We start from the raw sequence: 21643 nt of genomic DNA on the forward strand, positions 1-21643 counted from the left end.
ATATTTTGTGTGTTATGTGCTCAGCCATGTGTTACATTTTAGCTGGAAGGTGCGATGTTTTAAATTATGACTAATCCACCATGCCTTGGAGCTACAAAAAGAAGGTCCAACTGAAGATGTCTGTCTAACAGAATCCTATGCCAGAAAAGGCAAACTAGTCTGAATAAGACCACAGTTATCCACTTGTGTGTTTTTCCTGATGTGTGCCTAAAGTGTGACTAACCCTGTGGTGTTAAGGTTTGTTTTCTGCAGCCTGGGTAAGCTTTCATTAATAAGGAGACAGACATTTTTGCATTTGTGGAGAATTTATTCCTAAGAGAAACTGGTTTGCACAATGGCATAATCTTTGGAAAACAAAGCAATTTTCTTGAATACCATCACGTCTAAATGCACAAACAATTACAAACGCTCTGCACTGGAGAGGTCACGGGAACACATTTGTCTCCTCAACATGGTCTAAAAGAATTTGATTTAGTTTTCCCTCTAGATGCTGTGTAGAAAACTTCATCGCTATTCAGTGTTGATGAATTCTGACTTCAGTGTTATTGTGGTACCCACAATCCTTTGTCAGGAGTGTGCATTTTGGACTGCAAAAGTCCACGTGTTTGCTGAGAGCCCAGCGTTATTGAAACTCCTGCCTCATCTGTTTGCTCAGCTGGATGACTCAGAGGTCTGCTGGGGTTCAGTCAGCTGCTGCCCCTCTGGATGTGCCACCAAGCTTTCAAACTTTCACTACTGTTGTGGCGTCTGCTCAGTCCACATATGTGAATCACTGTTGAGGTTTGTGTGAATATAAACGGGTTACGTCATACATAGATCACTTTCATCTGTTTTATGTATGGCAGCAGAGAGACCTAATATGCTGCACAGCACATGATATAGCTTAGTGTTAATGTGGTGTTGATACGTATGTGCATATTTATAGACTAGTGTTCTGACTTGTAGGGTTTTATGTTGGGCAGGGTACGTATTGGTGTTGAGCCAAATGTTTCTGTAACACTACTGAAAGCTGGCATTTGTCCGATGTTTTCCTTGTATAGTTTGAGTCTGTGCTCCAGATTTATATAAAAAGTTTGAGAGTATTCTGTTGGATTCAACATTCAATCAAAGTCAAATATTAAAATAAACAGCTGATGCTGATACGTTACAAAAGTAGTTCAACAAATCAAATGGCTGACAGATACATGATTTGTTAACCAGACTTAATGAGAATAAATAATTTCTTCAAATCCCTTCAAAGACTAACTGTTAATTCCAAATATTCTGGGAAATGTCAAAGAATACTAATCCATAGTTTTATGAACTTAGTTGTGCACTGTATGCATAAGGCACAGGTGTTTCTGTTTAAATATGCAGCACACACAATGTATGCACATGATTTTAAAAGTGAACAAGTTACGTGTGATTTTTCCCTATTGTCATCCAAAAGTCTGTTTGATCTGACTGCTTACACCTCCTCCGGTGGCATTCAGGACTTCCGCAGTGATCGATTGGCTAAGTGGCCCACTAGCTTAGCATTGTGAGAGGCAGCTGAGTGATATATTGTGTGTATAAAAGTAAAGGGCATTAAGTGGAACACAAGCCAACAGCAGTAAAGGCCGCAGTATATCTGGCAAGACGTGTCTTTTCTGCAGCATATCCATCCTTAGTCTAAGTTGAAGTATGTGTGTGTTTGCATGAGTGTGCATAGTCCCAATTCCCCAAGCGGGGTCTTACCTTACAGGGTAACCCCATGACCTGATTTATGTTTAGATTTTATTCCTTCTGTTATGCTGGATGCTTTTAACAGGAACTGTAAACCATTAAATCACCCAGTGAAATGCATGTCATATGAAACTTTCATTATAGGTCATACATTGAAAGCTATACATTATTGGCTATTCAAAGTCCCCATACTTTGAATGGCTTAAGGAGTGATTCTCAAAGAGAGAACCAAGCATGAACCGATGCATGTGCATATTTATTTAAGTTTGTTTGTTTTAGAGCACACATATCCAACTATAAGAGTGTGAAAGAGGGAAAAAGTGGTAGCTTAATTTGGAGAGATAATCTGTTGCCTCGGTAATAGAGACTAATGTGGAATTAGGCAAGCATGCATTCATCTGGAATGCTTCAGCAGCAGCAATCAGCATGGAAAACACAATGATATGGAATTTCCCTGTCAAGCTTTCATTCATGTTCTTTTACACTGATTCTAATGTGGAAAAATGTGGAAGGGAAGCTTACTTGGGGAATATGAGGATTTAGACCTGGAAAATTATCTAACTTATCAAATATGAATGTTCTATAATGAGTTCACATTAACCTTAATATCCTCAGCAGTTTTAGGGCATGCTAAATGCTTTCCATTGAAAGTTCACGAAAAGAAACCTTGTTATGGCATTCACTTCCTCTAGTTCAGTGGTTCTCAAAGTAGGATCCAGGTACACCTATGGATTTCTCAGTTCTTGCTTGTAGTTCTTGTGTTCCTTAACCTGCACAGCTACTGCAGCTTTCTTTAGCATTAAGATATAAAACTGTAGCCAGAGTTCCCTAAACGCAACCATAGCCTCAGTCATGATGGCCTGCTGCTAGCTAAACTGGAAATCAAATCACACACGAACAAAAGTTAAGTACTAAGACAACATAAGACTATAAAATTAACACTTTATACTTTAATATGAAGAGCCCCATGAGGCTTTGCTCTTGCCGCCCCCTGCTTTTTTTGCTACATTATCTCTGTGACATGAATTGTGGCACAATAATCGTTTCATGTTGAGTTTCCAGTATTGACTAGAGCCAAACTTTTTGTTGGAAAATAAAATTTGATTAATTGACCAGCCCTGTGCTGTTTAGTCAAATGAGTATGTGTACAAGATGGGGATTGCCTCTGCTTTCACTTAAACAGCAGTCACTGATCATTTCCTTGGCTAAGTGAGTGAAGGCTGAAGCATTGGGAGAAGAAGAAAAATGAAAGGTCTATTCGTGTTTTTCTAAGAATCAGAGTTCTGGAGGGAACTTGTACACGTCCATTTACCCCTCCTGGACTGACCCTTCTGACTCTGAACTGTACCCCCCTTCATTGGGGCACTTTCACTGGTCAGCCACTATGTGGCCCCATGCTGGAACTTACTGGACGGCTTTATAAATGGACATCTCTTCTCCAGCTTTCCATAACTTTCATGATTTTCATATCTGCTTCCTCTTCTTACTACCCATTGCTTCATCACCCTCTTCTCCACCCTCTGCCTCTTTGTGGGAAATACTCATACAGGATTGGGCCATCTGTCAAACAGGCCATTAAAAAGAAATACAGAGACAGAGTGCACCTCTAACAGTAAAGCAATGCATCACTTAGTTTCTCATTACCGTGGATTATTGTCAATAGAACTGTGGAAAAAGAAAATGTTATATGGACAACAGTCCAATGCTGTGAACGATCTCTTTATGCATACATTATTAAAGCAGCTCATAAATGCCTATGTGTTTTATTACTTTATTTTCCTAGGGTGTTTTCAATTTAGTTTGATCAAACTGCAACATGTCTGATTGATATTTGGATGTAGATTATACTTTTAGACAGCAAAAATGCACATGCAGTAAAACATTTAACATGTAAATCATACACCTTGAGCAATAAAAAAGGCCCATGTACTATAGTAAAAATTACCATTATATTATTTGGTTTTACACAACTTACATAAAACAGCTACACCACCCAAAAGCCTTTGACAGCTGAGCAGAACTCAGGCACAAGCCATTTATAAATCTATAGTGATGAATCTTTGATTGATAAATTTGGGAAACACCTTTGCCACAGCTATATTATTATTATTATTGTTATTATTATTATTATTATTAGTAGTAGTAGTAGTAGTAGTATTATTAATATTATTATTATTATTATTATTATTAGTAGTAGTAGTAGTAGTAGTAGTAGTACTACAGAAGACCACAGGTTCGAATTCCCTATCTGGCCACCTTTAGAGTTTGCATGTTCTCTCCAGGTACTCCAGTTTTCCCCGAATGGATGTTTAAATTAGCAACCTGTCCAGTGTGTACCCTGCTTCTTGGCTCATGACAGCTCGAGATGGATAACAGTTTGTTCAATGACCTCTCCACCACAGCTTCAGATGTGTCCACTTTGCAGCCAATCAGAGACCCAGAGTTCCTGATAAATGTATTCATTCTGTTGGTGTCATCAGCTATGCTGCTTTCCCAGGAGACCACAACAAAGGTCACTGCACTTGCACAACAGAGTGATAAAACAGATCTCCAAAACACAAAACACAGCCTGCTCAACTCCATGTGTTCCAATTCAGCCTATTGTTGATGGGGATGCCCAGGTACTTGCATTCCTCCATCATATCAACATACCCTGTCCCAAGAAAGACTTAGTCCATGCAGCTATCCTCAGTGGACATCAACCATCTCACTGCTCTTATTCATATACAGAAGCAGATGATTTTTCCCAGACCACTGCACAAATCATCCAATAAGACAGAGTCGTAGCAAATCTCACATACTCTGGACAGACAGACAGACTGATAAAAACAGAATATAAAACACAATAAACAGTAGGCAATCAAAAGAAAAAGGGGCAAACAAAACAAGATCCATTCACAGTGCAAGAGTTGTTACTACTATTGACTAAACTGAAATAAGCTGTTAATAAAAACTAGGTTAAGGAGAAGAAAGTAAATGTAGATGTGCATGTGCATTGAGCTAATAAAGACTGTATCAAGAGTCTTGATTGTGGTTTGCAGAGAGTTATGCTTAAAACTCAGTGTCTCTCCTGCTTTCTGTGATGCATTGAAGGGCCTTATAGCCTAGGGTACAATAGAGTTCCTCAGTCAGTGGTCCAGGACAATGACAGTAGTCTGTTGCTAAACATGCTCTTCTGCCTCAGGAATACTTTGTGCAGAGGGTTCCTGTTGTTATCCATGATTGAAAGCATTTTATTGAGGGTTCTTTTCTCTGCCACTGATGTAAGGGGCTCCAGCTCCATGCCAACAACAGAGCATGCTCTCTTAACCAGTCAGTCCATCCCTATTCTTAATGCTGCCTCACCAGCAAACCACTGTGTAGAAGAGAACACTGGCAGCTACTGACTGGTAGAACATCAGCAGGCATTTACTGCAGATTTAAATGAACTCTTGTGAAGTACATCCTGCTCTGTCTCTTCCTATAAAGTACACCTGTATTAGCTGACCGGTCCAGTTTGTTTTTCCCGACATTTCTCCTTCAACAGCAGTGGCTGAATTACCTTAAACACACTAAAGAAATCAAAGAAGGTGCACATCACCATGCAGCCTACTGTCTACATGGGAATAGACAGATATAATCATCTACATGCTGTCTGCAGCATGTAGATGATTATATCACCTGCTCCCAGTTTTTGTTGATATGTGGATTCCAGGAGTTCAAGATATTTTTTTTTAACCTACGGCCTCTGATGGGCCAAGATTCAGTTCTTTAGCAACCTTATCATAAGTAATATGAAGGCAACTAGTCATTAGCTGTTAAGCTCTGATGGTGTCAACTTCTTTGATACAGGAAACCGACAGGATGTTTTCCTCAATGCCGGTATCTCCTCAACGCCAAGTTGTAGATGTGACACAAGCATAGACACAGACAGTCTGTGTCTAGCACAATTTCCATACAGCAGGCCAAGACAATTAGAATACTGTTCAAAAGGTGGTAATGTTCTGTAAAATCACCAGTCATAACCTTAAAAGCACTAAAATGTTGGATTAGCAGGCAGGCTACAGTGGACTGCGTGATGTCACGCAGTCCCTCTGCATCAGCTGATGGTCGAATGCAAACAGTAACAACAATAACAGAGCAGAATTCTACAACGTACTTTCCCATTGAAGTGTACATTTCAGTGTTTTTTCTGTAATGCAACCGTTCTCTGACTTGTATCCCCATGTGATGTCTGTGTTGTGTGTGTAAGGTCGGGGGGCGGGTTCATTCCACTGCAGGGCAACCTGCCACTGCATGTGGCGAATAAAATTTGAACTCGAACTCGAACTTGAACTTGAACTCAGTGCTCTAAGCCTGTACATCATAATGTTCTAAAATCTTGTGTTCTACGTCCTGGTAGCTGGAATGGACAGTTTATATTTCCTCCTTTTAGCTCTTTCCCTCGCTCCAGCTCTGCAGCTCCATCAGCTCCATAGGTTTAGCAGCATCAGTTGGTCCTGTGCGTAAACAGTGCCTTGGCAAAAAGAAAAGGGTGTATAAAGTAAAAAAGTTATTAGTGATTTACAATTTTTGAGTATTGTAAGTGATGAGGACAGGAGTAAAAAACAATAAATCACTGCCAGTTTTATCCCTATCCATTTCCTGCACTAGATCTTGCTTATGACATTGATATGACTTGAACTGTTATGCCAATATAATAATACACCAAAAGAGATTTATTTTTGAAGCTATTTTCTACCTTCCTTTCACTTTTTACTCATCTCTTCTGCCATGTTGACTGAAATTGAATAGCAATGGAAAACAAACAGTGCTGGTGCAGGTGGGAATCTGTTTTTGGGGATTAAAGTGTTACATTTTTGCTCCAAGTGTCACTACACTGACTGCTTCAGTGCATAATGCCTTTATTTATTTCATTTCATTAAATTTTTTATGTATCCTATATTTAAAGTGACAATAATTTCTTTATAACCCCATACTGGACTCATAACTGTTTGCACCCATACTCATCTGTGTCATAACTGAATGCACATGGTTTTAAGATTTGTAGCTTGGACTTCCCAATATAATTATCTCTGATGTTCCTTACAAAAACCTTTCTGAATTTGATTAGAAATAATAGAAAAAGAAACACGGTCCACTGGTGTTTGCTTACATTTCCATGGGTACATTTCTAATTTGGAATTATTTCAGACAAATAGAAGTTTAAACAAACAGGGCTTGAATTTTTGCCACAGCTAACTAACATCATACTTTTATACTCAGAATTACAGAAAGTTGAAAAAAACAAAACAAAAGAAAGAATAATTTCTGCAACAAGTGCAATCACCTTTAACCATTCCTGACATTTTAGCTAGTCTCATATGCTTGTGCTTTACTTGAAACTGGGTGACCTGCAGCACTGCTCCGCTTGTGGATCACTGTAGATTATGCTTTTTGCTTCGAGATGTAAACACAAGCCCCAGCCAATCAAATGGAATTTACACAACTGTTCCACGGCAGTTACTAGCCAATCAGATTGCATGAAAACTGCTGTGATCCTAACTAGTGAAATTGGTTAGCCGTTGGTTAGTGTTGCTATGGCGATAACCCCTATGAATGATGAAATGAATGAACTTCCTCAGAATATCAATCAGTCAATATTAGTGATGTTTGTCGCCACGTGTTTGATATCACATCACATGATTTGTGCTTTATGCTTTAACTGTAAATATTACATACATACTTTTCTGGGTGCCACCACTGGAAGTTGTGTAGCGCTTTGTTTTTGTTCTCACTAATGTTTGGATTCACAGACCTAATGAATGAAGTGCAAGTTTTTTTTACATGATATTTAATTGTATCAAGCTACTAGAAATTGTGGCTACTACCGTGTTTGCCAAGGTTAGAGCAATAAGGATTATGACATTATGTCTGATGTTGTTCTTAATGTAATGACGTCATTACTCAGTGGTCACAAGGGATCTGTCTTCTTGGAATACTAAGGTGGGTGGAACACTTTGTAAATAGTACATCACTGCCCTGTTTCATTGCAGTACTGTTTGGGGAAAGTCCAACTATTGAGCTGATAAGAAGTGGTCAATGTTCCCTCTAATTTTTCATGTGTCTGAGCGAACACACAAACTCCCTGAGCGGTCCCTTGGACCACTGTGAGCAACAGCAGACGTGTGCACTGTGGTCACGCCAGCATCGAATCCATCCAAGTTACATGGTTTATTAAAATAATCAAATTACAGCATTTACATTTATGATAGACTACTTGTAATTAACTGCTTTAGCCCACTTACAATGAAAATTTAAAAAAATCTTGTTCATGGCCTGTGTAGTATGTTAACACTATTGGAAGCAAAAATAACTTGAACTCCAATTTTGAAAACACAACTTTCTTTTCTTTTTTTTTTTACAAGCTCTGACTTGTATTATGAGTCTGTGGTCTGGGAGAGAGTCCTGTAACTCTCTGTCTGCAAAATACAGTATATAATGACCAATGTTGGGCAATTAATTATATAGTTACTTCTTCAAAAAAGTAACTGAATTATGCAAACAGCAAAGTTCTTTGCAGCTGTTTACCTAAAAATGCAGCCAAGGCATTTTTTTAAATAAATATTTCAAACTATTTACAGAACAATCAGCTGTTCTGCATCAAATCTGATGCCGCACAAATTATTTGTGCCACTCCAAAAAAGAATTTCTGTCCACTACGAGATAAAGGAGAACAACAGCCTGATACCTGCAGGCCTGACAACAGGAGCTGTATCACTCCTGTAACACCTGTAACATTCAGCAGTCGCCTCATTGTTCTGACACACACAACAAAACTATTGACTACATTACACACTAACTACACAAGATTTGCGCTAAACGTCGCAAATCTCTCACATCTCAAAACACTGCCGTTACTCGTAAAACTTCCCCCTTTCCTGAACAACTAAATGCCATGTTGCCATACCATTTTTTGATTGGTCGACATGGTACTTTTTTCAACGAATAGGAAAGGGTGGGTTTTTTTGGTTTTGTTTTTGCTCACAGGCGGAGAGTGCTTTCGAGCGTTTTCCTTATAAAATGCAGTTTTTACCGTTTCTTCCTGCAGTAAATATAGAATAGAATAGAATAGAATAGAATAATCCTTTAATTGTCCCACAAGGGGGAAATTTGGTTGTAACAGCAGCCAAAAAGACACATATACAAACAAACAGTACACAGGACACGGAACAGAAACATACACAATTTTTCTTACATATTTACATTAAGGACAGTGGTTACTATATACAGAGAGTACTGTACAGTTATTAAATTAAATAAAAATAACTACAGATAAGAGGCAAACCAGGTTGTAGTGCAGTTACAGCGCAGATGTAAACATCTATGTTTGTTGGGAGCAGTTCTGATTGTACAGTCTGACAGCTGCAGGGAGGAAGGACCTGCGGAAACGCTCCTTCATGCATCTAGGCAGTAGCAGTCTGTCACTGAAGGAGTTCTACCAATGTTAGAGTTAGAGTTCTAACAACGATAGTATTCAGGAAGAAAACCAAACATTGCATATATTTTTATCATAACTCTGGTTTTACGTGGCCTATCAACACAATTTAAAGACTGGTATAAAGTCCACACTTTTCCCGTCAATTGTTCCGTCTGTCCTGCTCACATCTCCAATGGTTGTATGCGTTGTCATTAACGTGGCTTCACTCCACATCAGCCACGCCGCTTTGCTAGCTAAAACACCGGTGTCGGTACATAAGGACGCTGTCATAGCCTGTCAACGTTGATTAGCTGCGTATATACGAATGTGAATCGCATTATTGGCTGGACTATGGGATAAAGTGGCATCGTTCTAATCCCATATGGGAGCAGCCAGTCACTTACTGACTAACACTGCAAAACAGAATCAGAGCTTAATAGAATTAAAGTTTTAATTTTAATTTTAATTCAGGTTGGATTTTTTTTGTGCGCAACACAGATTTTCTGTGCGCAGAGACCGTGCCAGCAGTGTGCAATTGCGCACGTGCGTAGCTTAGAGGGGACATTGGAAGTGGTATATCTTTGATTGTATTATCTTGTTTGGGCTCTTGCGTGGGACCTGAAGTCTTCGTTAACTTGAGCTGTTTTTAAGTTTCCACTTCCATGCTTTGTTGGCCAGTTATTCTTTTGCATGCGCATTGTCAAAAACAGACGTCTAGATGTTTATGTCACATTTTGTCTGGATCCCATTGGCACATTTCAGCGTTTTCGATTTCTCTGCCACAGCAAATCCACCCAGTGGCCTTCGACAGCTCTTCCTCTACTGTAGGTATGGAAGGACTGATGTTAGTAATTTAATTGCTGGATCCTGTCCTATAAGCACATATGGTTTCACTGAGATGGATGATGACTATTAATCGTGCTCTGTTGCCTGTGAAAAATGAATGTGAAACTATTGTGTTACAACAGGGTCTGCTGGGCAAAATGTCTTAAACACTTTGTTTGAATGACAGTGTCAACAGGTGATATTCTGGATGTTTTTGTGGAGAAATACTAACAGAATTTCTTCACAGTCCTAGCAAAGCAAAGCTTGAATTGCACTTGTTTTACTTGCAAACAGCCAAATTAACAGATGAATTAACTATTTAAAGTAAGCGTGGTCACCATTTTAATCGCAACTAACATCATCTGTGCCTGATTCCAGTATGCCTCTCAGCATTTCTGTGAACAAAACTGGAATTCTGTTATAGATCCTTGGTTCTGGCGCTATGGTATTTCATTGGCTTAGATGACCCATTTGCTTTACTGTGATTGGTCCACAGTCTGAGAAGCATGACTTAAAGCTTCCTAAGAGCCATTAACCGTTCCTCTGCTTGGTTGTCAGGGCCCTGTGCATGTTCTGTGTGACTGTATTAGTTTAAAGACATGCCATCAACCTCACCCCTTTCCTTCACATGTGAATTTTGTTACTGCTTCTGCTTCCTGACTAAAAGCATTGGCTTTTGGCACTTTTGGGAACAACTGGCAAATCAGTTTCAGGATTTAAGTCGCCCATTTGAGACTATCTCATCTATTTCGTGACCAAAGAAGTTTGTAATAAGCCAAAGTAAAGCCACATCAGTGATGTCTTGTTACCTCATTTCTCCTCAACAGCTCTTTACGTCCAACCTTATTGTGGGGTTGACCTGATACATTTTCCTCCCAACATTGTGTGTTTAGATAACTTGACAGTTTTTTTTGTGCTTCTCTTTAGTAGTTTCACAGGACAAACACGTGATTAAAAACAGTAAGTACATAATCGAAGGCTTAATCACTCACCCGTACAGACTACCTGTTTTCCTTTCAATGCTCACAAGTGTTTCACTTTTAACACTTTTTCTGCTCATCGTTTGCATCCTGCAGACGTTCTTATTGCAGGGCTTGCTGACTACTGTATAGAGGTTGGAAAGGTCTTTAAAGTCTCTTTCCCCTGAGGTCATGCTTTTAGGTTGTGAGAAGTAGCAGTCCCTCTTCCCAGCAGAGCCGTAGTACACGCTAACTGTAGTGAGGTCACCACAGTAAAACAACACAGAAAGTTTCCTAAGGTCATAAAGGCTGGCTGCTGAGTGTTTGGAGCTGTAGGGGAATACGTCCTGGATAATTGGTGGGATAATTTCCATAGCGGCAGCTGAGGTCAGGCATGGGCCTCCTTCCCCGCTGTCCACAAAGCGCACATACAGTCAGAGCCCCTCATTTGTCCTTCCTCCCATCACCATAAAATTCTCTTTAATATAGTTTTTTCTTTGCTTTCTCGGTTTGCCTCAACTTTTGGCCATACGTACTGTCCTCTGTCCCCTTGTCCTAAAAAGACTCTTAACCATAACCTAATGACCGCTATATACACAGAAGGTAAACATACCAATGCAGAAAGCAATTTCAATTTTCTAAATGCAGGAAGCCTGGAAGACAGATGCAGAGATGATGTGATAATGTACTATAAATCATTGTTGTACCTTTAAGTATGCCTAAACACTGATCAGAAAGAATAGCCAATGATTGGATAGTCAAAATTTGCAAAAGAAGCTTTGATGTTATCATGTGGTTACACAACTAATGGCGTTATGCTTTTCTCTGAGGCTGCACAATGCACTTTCCAGGATGACAAGTTTCTTTAAGTAGAGAAGAAGAGTCATTTGTGCTGAGTAACAGTAATCATCGCTATTGTTCTTAATATCAGTCGGGTAAAGGGAATCAGTGATTGTTTTCTCAGTTAGAAATAACTGATGTAATCACACTAGGCTTAATATTCACTTGATTTTTTGTTTCTTTTTTCTTTTTCCATCAGTGTCTGAGGGAAATACTTGGCGCTCTGTTGTTTTTGTCATTTATCTTTATTTCCTCTTAATAGAAACTTTTCCCTGGCATTTTCCTGTCTTCTTCACCTTCCTTTGTTCTTAAATCAGCAGCCCCGATCTCTGCTGTCCACCTGTGTTATGCACTGCAGAGTGGGTCTCTGTTATCATCATTTCTTTTTATTTATCACCTTTCTAGTTGTGCTAGTCATTCAGTGTGCGCTCCAACTTTCTCCGTCTGGGCCAGCCAGCACAGCGTGTTGGAGACTTGCTCAGTGGGTGGGAGGCAGTTGCATGCGAGGCACACTCTGGGCCGCGTGCTGTGGGCTTTGCCCCCCTTTAAACCTCTGTAGCGTCTCTCTTCACTCACTCCATTTTTCTTTTTTCCTCCCTTTTTCTCCGAGTTCCTGCAGTGAGGGAAAATCTTACGGTGTGGTTTATTTATTCTGGTTTGGTGTTGGTTCTCACATGTCCTTGGCAGGATTTCATACCTCCATGACAGTAGCCTGGATTGTGAGAGATTATCATGTGCACATGGGTGTCCCTCTAGCTGTTTGCATTAATGCCTCTGCAATAGTACTTGCCTAGAGGATAGAAAACTTATGGGTATTCATTTATGTGTGCAATACAACCTTTCATTGTTAATGTTGGAGCCAAGTGTTTGACTGCCAGTGCATTTCCTTGCCACGGTGCTTTGGTCTCCAGCATCTAGAGACTCATCTTTCCTCCCTCTCCCTCATGTGTCTGTCTGTCTTGTTTATGTTCCTCCTCACAGAGAAACCACGATGACCTTGTAGGAACGAGTGCAAGGTCTACAATTCAACTGGTTATTTGAGGGAATGAATGAGGGGGTTTAAAATAAGGGGAGGGCTTGGGGAAAGGAGGTGGTTAAGTGAAAGGCGGATTGGGAGCTAAGCTCTTTCCATTTGACTCTTTCCACTAATCCCAAATTGCAGCCACTGGAAGATGGTGACCTCTTCCTAACATATGTTTACAATTAATCTAGCTGTGGTGAGAGCCTGTTTTCACCAGGAGAGAATGATAAGACTAAGGAGCAACTGGTCCTTATTTGCGTAACCAATTAGCTGGAAACGCATCATCTGATTTTTCAATCACGCTTTTTTTCTGGTGAGCAACACATCATTTGAGACTATTATTTAATATAGAATATTTATTGTCGTGATTGTAGATGTACTGGAGGCCTCTGAGGACAAACCAAGATGAAGAACAGTTTTCAGTTGAGATAAACTTAAATGTATTACTGCTAAATAGAAGTGGTTGAGTCTTTACTCTTCTTTCCAGCCACAGCTGCAGATTAGATATCCAATTTCATGTCCACAAATATGCACTGTTTTTAATTAAAGGCCAAGCAATTTGTTGCTAGGGTCAGCAAAAGCTTTGGCATGTTGGGCCCGTTCTGAAGCTGATGACGTTATCGTTGCCCTTTGCTCCTATTGTTGCTAACAAGGAATAAATCTGAGGATTTCTGTTTCTGCTTCTTTGCTGCCTCTTTGAGCTCTGTGACTTTTGCTGCGAGCAGGAGAAAGTTGCAGGGGACCCAGGGCGCGTTGACATCCAGCTTCCATTGTGATGTATGAGATGGATAGAGAAGGGGAGAGAGATGCGAACTCCCTTCCAGTGTTTGGGAGGCACATAAAACATACTACAGAAGGGCCATAAAAAGAGCCAACATTAGTGTCCAAATTTAAAACATGTCCCAGGTCTCAGCTGTCGCTCGCAATAGGATTTCTTGCCCCCCCTACCCAACACCCCTTCTCTTCTCCAGAGCTTTGGCAGGGACAAAGAATAGCACAACAAAGGAGAGGGGAACTGGCAGGCTGCATGTTCCCAACATACAGACTTTATTAGTGTGAAACATCAGCGTTGTTTTTTTCCCCACGACGGTTAAAGATTGAACAGCATAATGAATAAGTGCAGAGAATATAAGATTCAGGGGGGTGACAGACAATGAAAAAGCAAAGAGGGGAATGTGATTACTTTATTACATAAATCTGGTATCTTATAAAGGGTTGGCTTTTGCAAATTACAAATACACAAATGCTGCATTGAAACTCAGCTCAGCTATTATGTATTCATGCTGATGTTTTTGGTTAAACCAATTGGGTTTTTGAGGCATCTATCTCTGAGATTTCAGCTGCCCCCAAGCACCACTGAATTTGAATTTCATTTGTGGTTCTCAGACTTTTAAAAAATGACTTTGAAAACTTAAACAGCAACTCTCATTTCACTTCTCTTCTTTCTGAAACAAAACCACATTTGTTTTTATCTAATTTAGCGTGATCGATCGCAGATGTTCTAAACGGCGGACAAAGATCAACATTATTCGTTCGTCTTTTAATTTGACTTTCGACATGGTAAACCTGCATTAGGTGTTCCCCGGGACACACAGGCATGAAGATTAGTGAAAGTAGGCCTCTGTACACCTAGAGGCCTATATTATCCATTAAAGGTAAAGCTATGTTAATAATTGACAAGTCTTATCAAAAATAGTCTTTTACAATGTGTATGATTGTCGCAGATTAAAAAAAACACTTGCTAGCTTTAGTGTATATGGCCAGAGACTGGGTGAACTGGCCTTTTATTGGCCAGTTCACCCATGGCTAAAACTATACTGTAGGCATGACACAAGTAAGGTGACACTCTTATTTTCACATGCTTTTAATCTGTGGTGGTTTCCTGCATGCCCAGGTATATATATGTTGTGTGTTCCTGTAAATGAAAGCACGTGTTAATAGAGGACCTTTGTAGCATTGCCACCATTAACATTAATGATGCATAATGATGTTGAGAACATATTAAAGCTATATTTTCACAAGCTCAACATTCAACACCTCAAGCGTGGTACATTTAAATCGCATTCCTGATCATCAAACCCCACATTCAGTCTTGCTCTATGCTGTGAAAGAGCCATATAGACACTCAAAGGCCAGCAGTGCAGGGAGCTTCAAGTAGCAATCCAAATACACAGTAGTATTCTCAAACACCAAGGGACTGCCAAATACAACACTCGTATTTATTTATGTATTTATCTGGATTTCCTGTATACTTGTGGAGATGCTGGACGTAGTGGGATTTGCTATCTGAAGCCCATTTGACAAACTTTGGCAAACACTGGCCAGGCTCTGCCATGTTGCATAATAGCACTGGGTTATTTTTCCTTGGGCCTCATATAATGATGCTGCTGTCCCCGTCCCTGAGACATCTATATCCTTACACTTCTACAAGGTTGCTATGTCTGACAGGTTCCCTCTGCTGCTTCCACCAGAAATGTTGGATAAAATGTGTGAATATATACTTACAACTGTCTAGTAACCCTACATGTATTCTAATTCTTGCTTCATAACTTTTGCACTGTCCACTTCCTGCTGTGACAAAACAAATTTCCCACGTGTGGGACTAATAAAGGTTATCTTATCTTATCTTATCTTATCTTATCTTATCTTATCTTATCTTATCTTATCTTATCTTATCTTATGGTGTGGAGTGGTTAGTTTTCCTTCATGGTATTCCTCTTCACAGAGGAAATATAATTGGGTAATCAATTTGTTTACTGTAGTTCATCAAACCGAGAACTTTAAAGACACAGTTCTTGACTGGAGGACAAAACAATATTAGCAGTGTAATGATGTAAAACTGCAACACAGATTTTGATTATAATTAAAAAAAACTTAGGCGCCACGTTCTTGGCAAGGCTCCGGTTCAGCATTTTCTGTGTCTGAGTTCTTCTATCACAAGTACTCCAGTACTCAGTAATCTTAACAACTGTTGCATGTGTGCCATAGTCACTACAGATTTGATTGAAGTAGCATGAGAATTATTAAGAAGATGAATGAAATTTAAAATAGTCATGTCAGTGATTGATGCTTGCTTTCAGGATCCTCTGCCAGAAAGGTTCCTTTTATATATATTTTTTTCAGTTTTCGTTTGTACTCGTTTGGTCAGGGTTAGGCAACAGATTTAGGAAAATATCATGGATTGTCTGGCATAAAGCCTTGCAGCCAGACTTCTCCCATGTCCTTCGGTGAACTCTAGGTGAACTCTAATCTCATTGGTGATCGAAAGTAATAGGATAACTCATCTTTTTAAACTTGCTTTTGGTTGATTTTTGTTTTTATGTTTTTAGCTTCTGTGAAACACTGTGATTTTATCTTGAAAGGTGCTATATAAATAAAATTTTACTTTTAATTTTTAGCATTTCTTTGAGGTCTGTTTGGCTGATTAGGAAATCTTTGCAATGCACATATATAAGATGCGCATTGTAGATATTGTAACTGCAAAATTTTCATTTTCAGCATATTAGTTTGCTAAAGTTACCGTTTATGTCAAAGCACTATTGCACCAAAGTACAGTATCGCAATGTTAGCACTCGCTGGCTTTGCTGTATCCGTGGATACAACGCAGCAAACTTTCTGAGTAATCACAACTGTGAAACCAAACACATTAATGATTCCTCCATCTAGTACCGGTAAGCTATGCCAAATAACAAAGCACAATAATACAGCCCTGAAACTGGCACAGCTGAATAGACAGACTCCCAGTACAAATATTATTCTCACCTGTGCTTTTTCTGCGATGAGATGTAAAAATGTTTCCTGTCAGAAAAACCTCAAAATAAACACGGAGCAGCGATACTAATATGCAAATTCTTCTTGACAGACTTAATATTTATTGGGATCTACTGCAGATTTAAACTGGGATGTCTAAATGAAGAAGGTCTGGTGACTGTCATCTAGCATAGGAAGCCAAAAGTATTTGTTAGTAGTACTATGTTAATATGTTTTCTTTCCTTGTGTGCATTGAAGATGATGAGAATAGAGTACAATTTCACTTAAATTAGCTATATTTGTAACATTCAGACCTTTAAATACTGTTATTCTGACAGTGCTTTCTCAGTGACCTTGCGACAGCTTTTGTCAGTACAGACCCATGCTGTCTTTCTGGATCTTTGTCTTGCATATCTCATCCAAATATTGTCTCACTGATGCTGGCAGAATGCTCTGGGGTGTTGGACAGATGCTTGGAGGGTAAAAAAATACCATTTTATTTTCATAGAAATGAAAATCGGATTTTTATAACATTAACAAAAGTCAGATTTTGTCAAAAAGCTCTTTCAAACCAGCATTTTTCAAAACTGGAAAGTAAACACTGACCAACTAAAAAGCTGGAACTGGAAGTGCATTTGCCCATGGTTGCAGCTTCTGTGCCAGGTGTGTTTTACTACAGCAAATATGCTGCTGGAGTAATTTTGACATCATTAGCTGAGTAACCTTCTGCACAGCCAAAACAGACAGCAAGATGGAATGCACAAGGCAACAGTGTGGTAGCAAAACCTTGTGCCGAGAATCCTCCTAAGCCTGCAGTTGCTTTCAGGTATTTAACACAGCTGAGTCTAAATATCTAAATAAACATTTTGACACATCCAAGATTCTGCTGTGGCTTAAATAGAGTCATTATTATAGATTCATAAAGTCCTTATGCCAAAAATCCACTTCATACCATGCTGCTTTTTTGTTTTCAGTTCATCCAGTTGAGGATTCTGGGAGAGCAAGAAGCTATCCCAGCTGTGAGTCCCTTGCTAAGAGACAGGTTACTGGTTTGATTCTAGCCGAAAACGCAAATCCCCTTCGGGGTTCGATGAGCAAGAGCATCCAGTGTAATACTCAAGCAAATCGAACATGCACAGTTACGTGCTGTGACAACTCCTTATGAAAAGGGAGCAGCTGAAAGTAGCTTTCACTAGTACTGTAACTCAAAGTGTGAATCCTGTGTGAACAGATTTAGAAACATTACAAACTGCACAGTATATTTAGCCTTCAGCAGCTTTCTTGGAATTTTTTATTTTTCCTGTTAATTAAATCTGATTCTGCAACTGGACAAACTGTAGGCTCCTTACTCAAACAGTTTCTGAGACACTGCTCCTTGGCAAAATTTAGTCTGCATTTAATGTAACTACACAATCATTCTCACTCTTCATACACTATTTGTCAGTAGCAAACATAACTAACTGTAACTCTTTCTCCACTCACAATTAATGATCGGTCACGGCTCGGTTTATTTTTTTTCCTCTGGATGGTGCCTTCATGCAGTGATTTGTGTTGTTTTTACACAGCTTTAGCTGAAACACTGTTTAGGACGTTTATACACTACTACCACATCATAGCAATGCATCTAATAAATAGCACAAAATTTGAATTGAATTTGGACCGCTGCCTCTTCGCTCTTCTGGGGACTCTTGATGTGATTCGAGCATGCGTCAAGTTTCTAAAATGTTCATTTTCAGGTCTTTGCTGTGAAGAAACTGCTTTTTCTTTTTCAGTTGGTGTCTGTGTATCTCTTTAAAGTTGATGTAAAATGTTACTGTTTTTGTTTTGTTAGCTTTATCGGTTATTCTGATAAAATTTGCCCAAACTACTCTTTGTAAGCCTTGTATATCTACATTGTACAGTAACATTTAGCCAAACTGCCTATTGCTTTCAATGGCTTTACAGCACAATCGTTTGGCATTACTTATGCCAGCAAGTAGAAAGAAATAAAGAGGTTTTAAATGTTGGAAATCCTCTGATCCACTGCTTATATAGACATAAGCATTACATATTTACAGTGTTACCTTTTTTTCTCTTTGTTCACAGGACATTTCCCCTCCACATTTCTTTGTACTCTAAGAATCTGGCCAGTGTGCTTCACGTGTGCACACATGGCTGAACAGTAGCTTGTTTGTGTTGCTGAATAATCCTTAATCAACAATCCAAACCAAACCATAGTCTCTCATTATCCCAGGGAGCATGCCAGCTTGGCATACTGTGAGCCCTGCTTGTCTGTTTTTAACAGGAACCTAGTGAGACAGTAGAGGCCCTGACGGCAACTGTACAGTACATGTGTGTGTGTGCCTATACTGACACAAACATGCAGTGTGCACATGGACAAACACAAAGATAAATCTGCATGAACAGGATGCACGTGGGTTGAACTACACAACAGCGCAGGCCAGAACATGTGCATGTGCTTGTGCTGTCATAGCAAGTAAAAGTCTTCAAGAGCAAACAAATACTACAGTGCACATGGACATACATATGTACGTGTATGCATATGTACGCATACACACATGCGTACATATGCACTCCATGGACCATTTGAATATAATAGTGGGGTATTGTGACAGAGATGAATAATGTACAGAGGGATTATTAGCCGCAGACTTAATACTGCAAAAAGCCATCTTTCTTTCATTAGGCAGTAAAGGAGCTGCAACATGGCCCCTAAAGGCATTAATTAGACTGAAAGCAGGGTCTGTGTGGGCCCTACAGTAGGCACCACACATGGCATTGAGTACCACACGGCTGCATGTCCTCATTATCGGGGCTTTCCTCTTCAGAGCTTTCATCACTCCCCATCATTCAATCTAAAGACGTAATCATCAGCTTGGTTAAGCCACTAACCAATAAAAATTTGTTTTTATAAAGTAGTCTCAGTTAAAGATGTCTCAGTTTTTCTGTGGGTCTTTTCTCATGTCTCTCCTTGTCATTCTTGCTGCGATGCCCTGGACATTTTCTTCTATTATACACACACACACACACACAAACACCCACCACCCACACAGACAAATTACTTGAGTGACACGCTTCACAGCTCTGACTTCCTGCCACCCAGTGGGAGGAGCTGTCCATTACTGTGACAGACTTGACTTTTTAAAAATATTATTTCATATCAGGCCAGAGAGGTTAGAGAGAGACAGATGCTGTCAGGGAGTGATGGATGAGCCTCTTTTAAAAGGCCATCAGGGAAATAATAGACAACCCAGTGAGCCTTGAAAGCAGCGAGCTAAGCCAGAACAATCTACACTCCCCCTCTCATCTCTGCAACTGTCAGATTGAAAAATGTCAGCAATTAGAAAGTATGGTAATGTAAAGGTAGTTTCACGTTAGATCTGCTGCATACTGAAGTAGCTGTGGCAGTTGAAGTGGTCAGAGAGAGCAGCAGCAGGAGGAAGAAGGTTAGAATATGGACAGATGGCCTCAGGGTTGAGTCCAAATGGGAGAAGACGGATTATGTAAACTGCCTTCCCCGTGTCACGGAAAGGTTAAGCAAGCTGTTAGCTTTTGTTTATATCCTTAATATTAATATATCTCTTTGTCGAGTATTGGGAAAGTAAGAATTCTGCCAGTATTGTTTTTACAGCCGGCACGAAGACGATTGTTGATAACAGATTAAGAGTGTCTGCTTCCAATGCAATATTTATAATTTGTGTTTTTCTCTCTGGCATCTTCCCAAAGGAAGAGGGAACGGCTTTGGATGGGTAATACGATGTCATGGTTCAGTCCATGATGTCATTATGGATATATCTCCTGATTGTGTGTTTGTGCACTCTAATTGACTCTATGCTTCTTCATTTGGTTTTTCATAAACAATGAATTTAACACACATGCTCTTTTCTTATTTATACAAAACTGAGATAATGCCCCCCCCCCCACCGTAAGATTAAAACCATGTATGCATAAACATAACAATACTGTGCACAACCCACATTGTTAAAGACTTGTATTCCAGTGGTTAACTTTCCAGTGGAGGCAACCATGGTGAAAGTCCAACAGAATAGGAGACCACGGAGACTAAGAGGCAGGACTTTAAATTACTTATTTGATTAAGGAACTTTGACTTGGTGTTTCGTCTGACGCCAGACCTGGGACTTGTAATGGAGAATGAGTCAGAGCTGAAGAGAAAGAACACGAAGAAGAAATGGATGGAGTGAGACTGAGGGAGAGATCACGGGTTTCTTAGTCAACACAAACCCTGTCAGACAGGCAGGCCATATAGTTCTGCTTTTTATGTACTCATAGTTCATAGTTTTAGGTCTGAGGCTGTAATTTCTTTTAGTTCATTTTCATGAATAAAAATGGCTGAGTGTGCATGTGTCTGGTTGAGGTTAGTGTTTCTCAACACAAACACTGTGACAGAAAAACCATAGACCAACCATACATCTCTGGTTTGTATTTACTCATTACCCACAATCGAAGTTCTGGCCCACAAGTTAATTTCGATAAATGGCCTGTTGATTGTGTAGAAAGCAGAAGGCCAGCGAGGAACAGCAAGTACGATCTGTCCTCATTTTTGGTTTTGATGAGATGATTCAAGCACTTAAGGAAAGTCCAGAATTCAGCACAACCATTGCTATTAAACAGTGACATCAGTGTGGTAAAACCATAACTCAATGGTTTCGAAAACATCGAGCTGAATCTGCGGGTGCTTTTCTAGTGGTTATAAAAAAGAGACAAATAGCAGAGCTCCGTCATCCACACACTCTCAGAGGAAAGCACCATTACAGAGGTTCGGTAGCACTCGATGTTTATTTTCAATCTTTCTGAAAGTTGCTCCAAAGTGGAAACTGTGCTGCTCAAACAGCGTACAGAAAATATACTGCACTAGTAAAGATGCAGAAATGCCAGAGGACACAGATCCTTGTCTGTAAAGATAATCATTAATGGATCTGCATTAACTGTGTACGCGGGGACGGGGTATAATTTAGCATGTGCTCTCTTGCCAAGGATGTGTCGCAGACTGTGTTAGTGGTTGGGATTGTGTCTGTTTGTGGGCGTAAGAGTGTTTTTTTAACAGCAGTGTGATCTTTGATCTAAATGCTGGCAGATTTGATTTAA

At 39.7% G+C, this 21643-nt stretch overlaps 1 protein-coding gene across 4 annotated transcripts in view; it reads left to right on the forward strand.

The window, feature by feature from the left end:
• znf469 (zinc finger protein 469) overlaps positions 1 to 21643 on the forward strand; it is a 205051-nt gene that overhangs the window by 50603 nt on the left and 132805 nt on the right. The gene's annotated exons all lie outside the window — the stretch shown is intronic.

The sequence above is a fragment of the Perissodus microlepis genome, chromosome 7, assembly GCF_051167445.1.
Source record: "Perissodus microlepis isolate ML-2025 ecotype Zambia chromosome 7, ASM5116744v1, whole genome shotgun sequence".
Lineage (NCBI taxonomy): Eukaryota > Metazoa > Chordata > Actinopteri > Cichliformes > Cichlidae > Perissodus > Perissodus microlepis.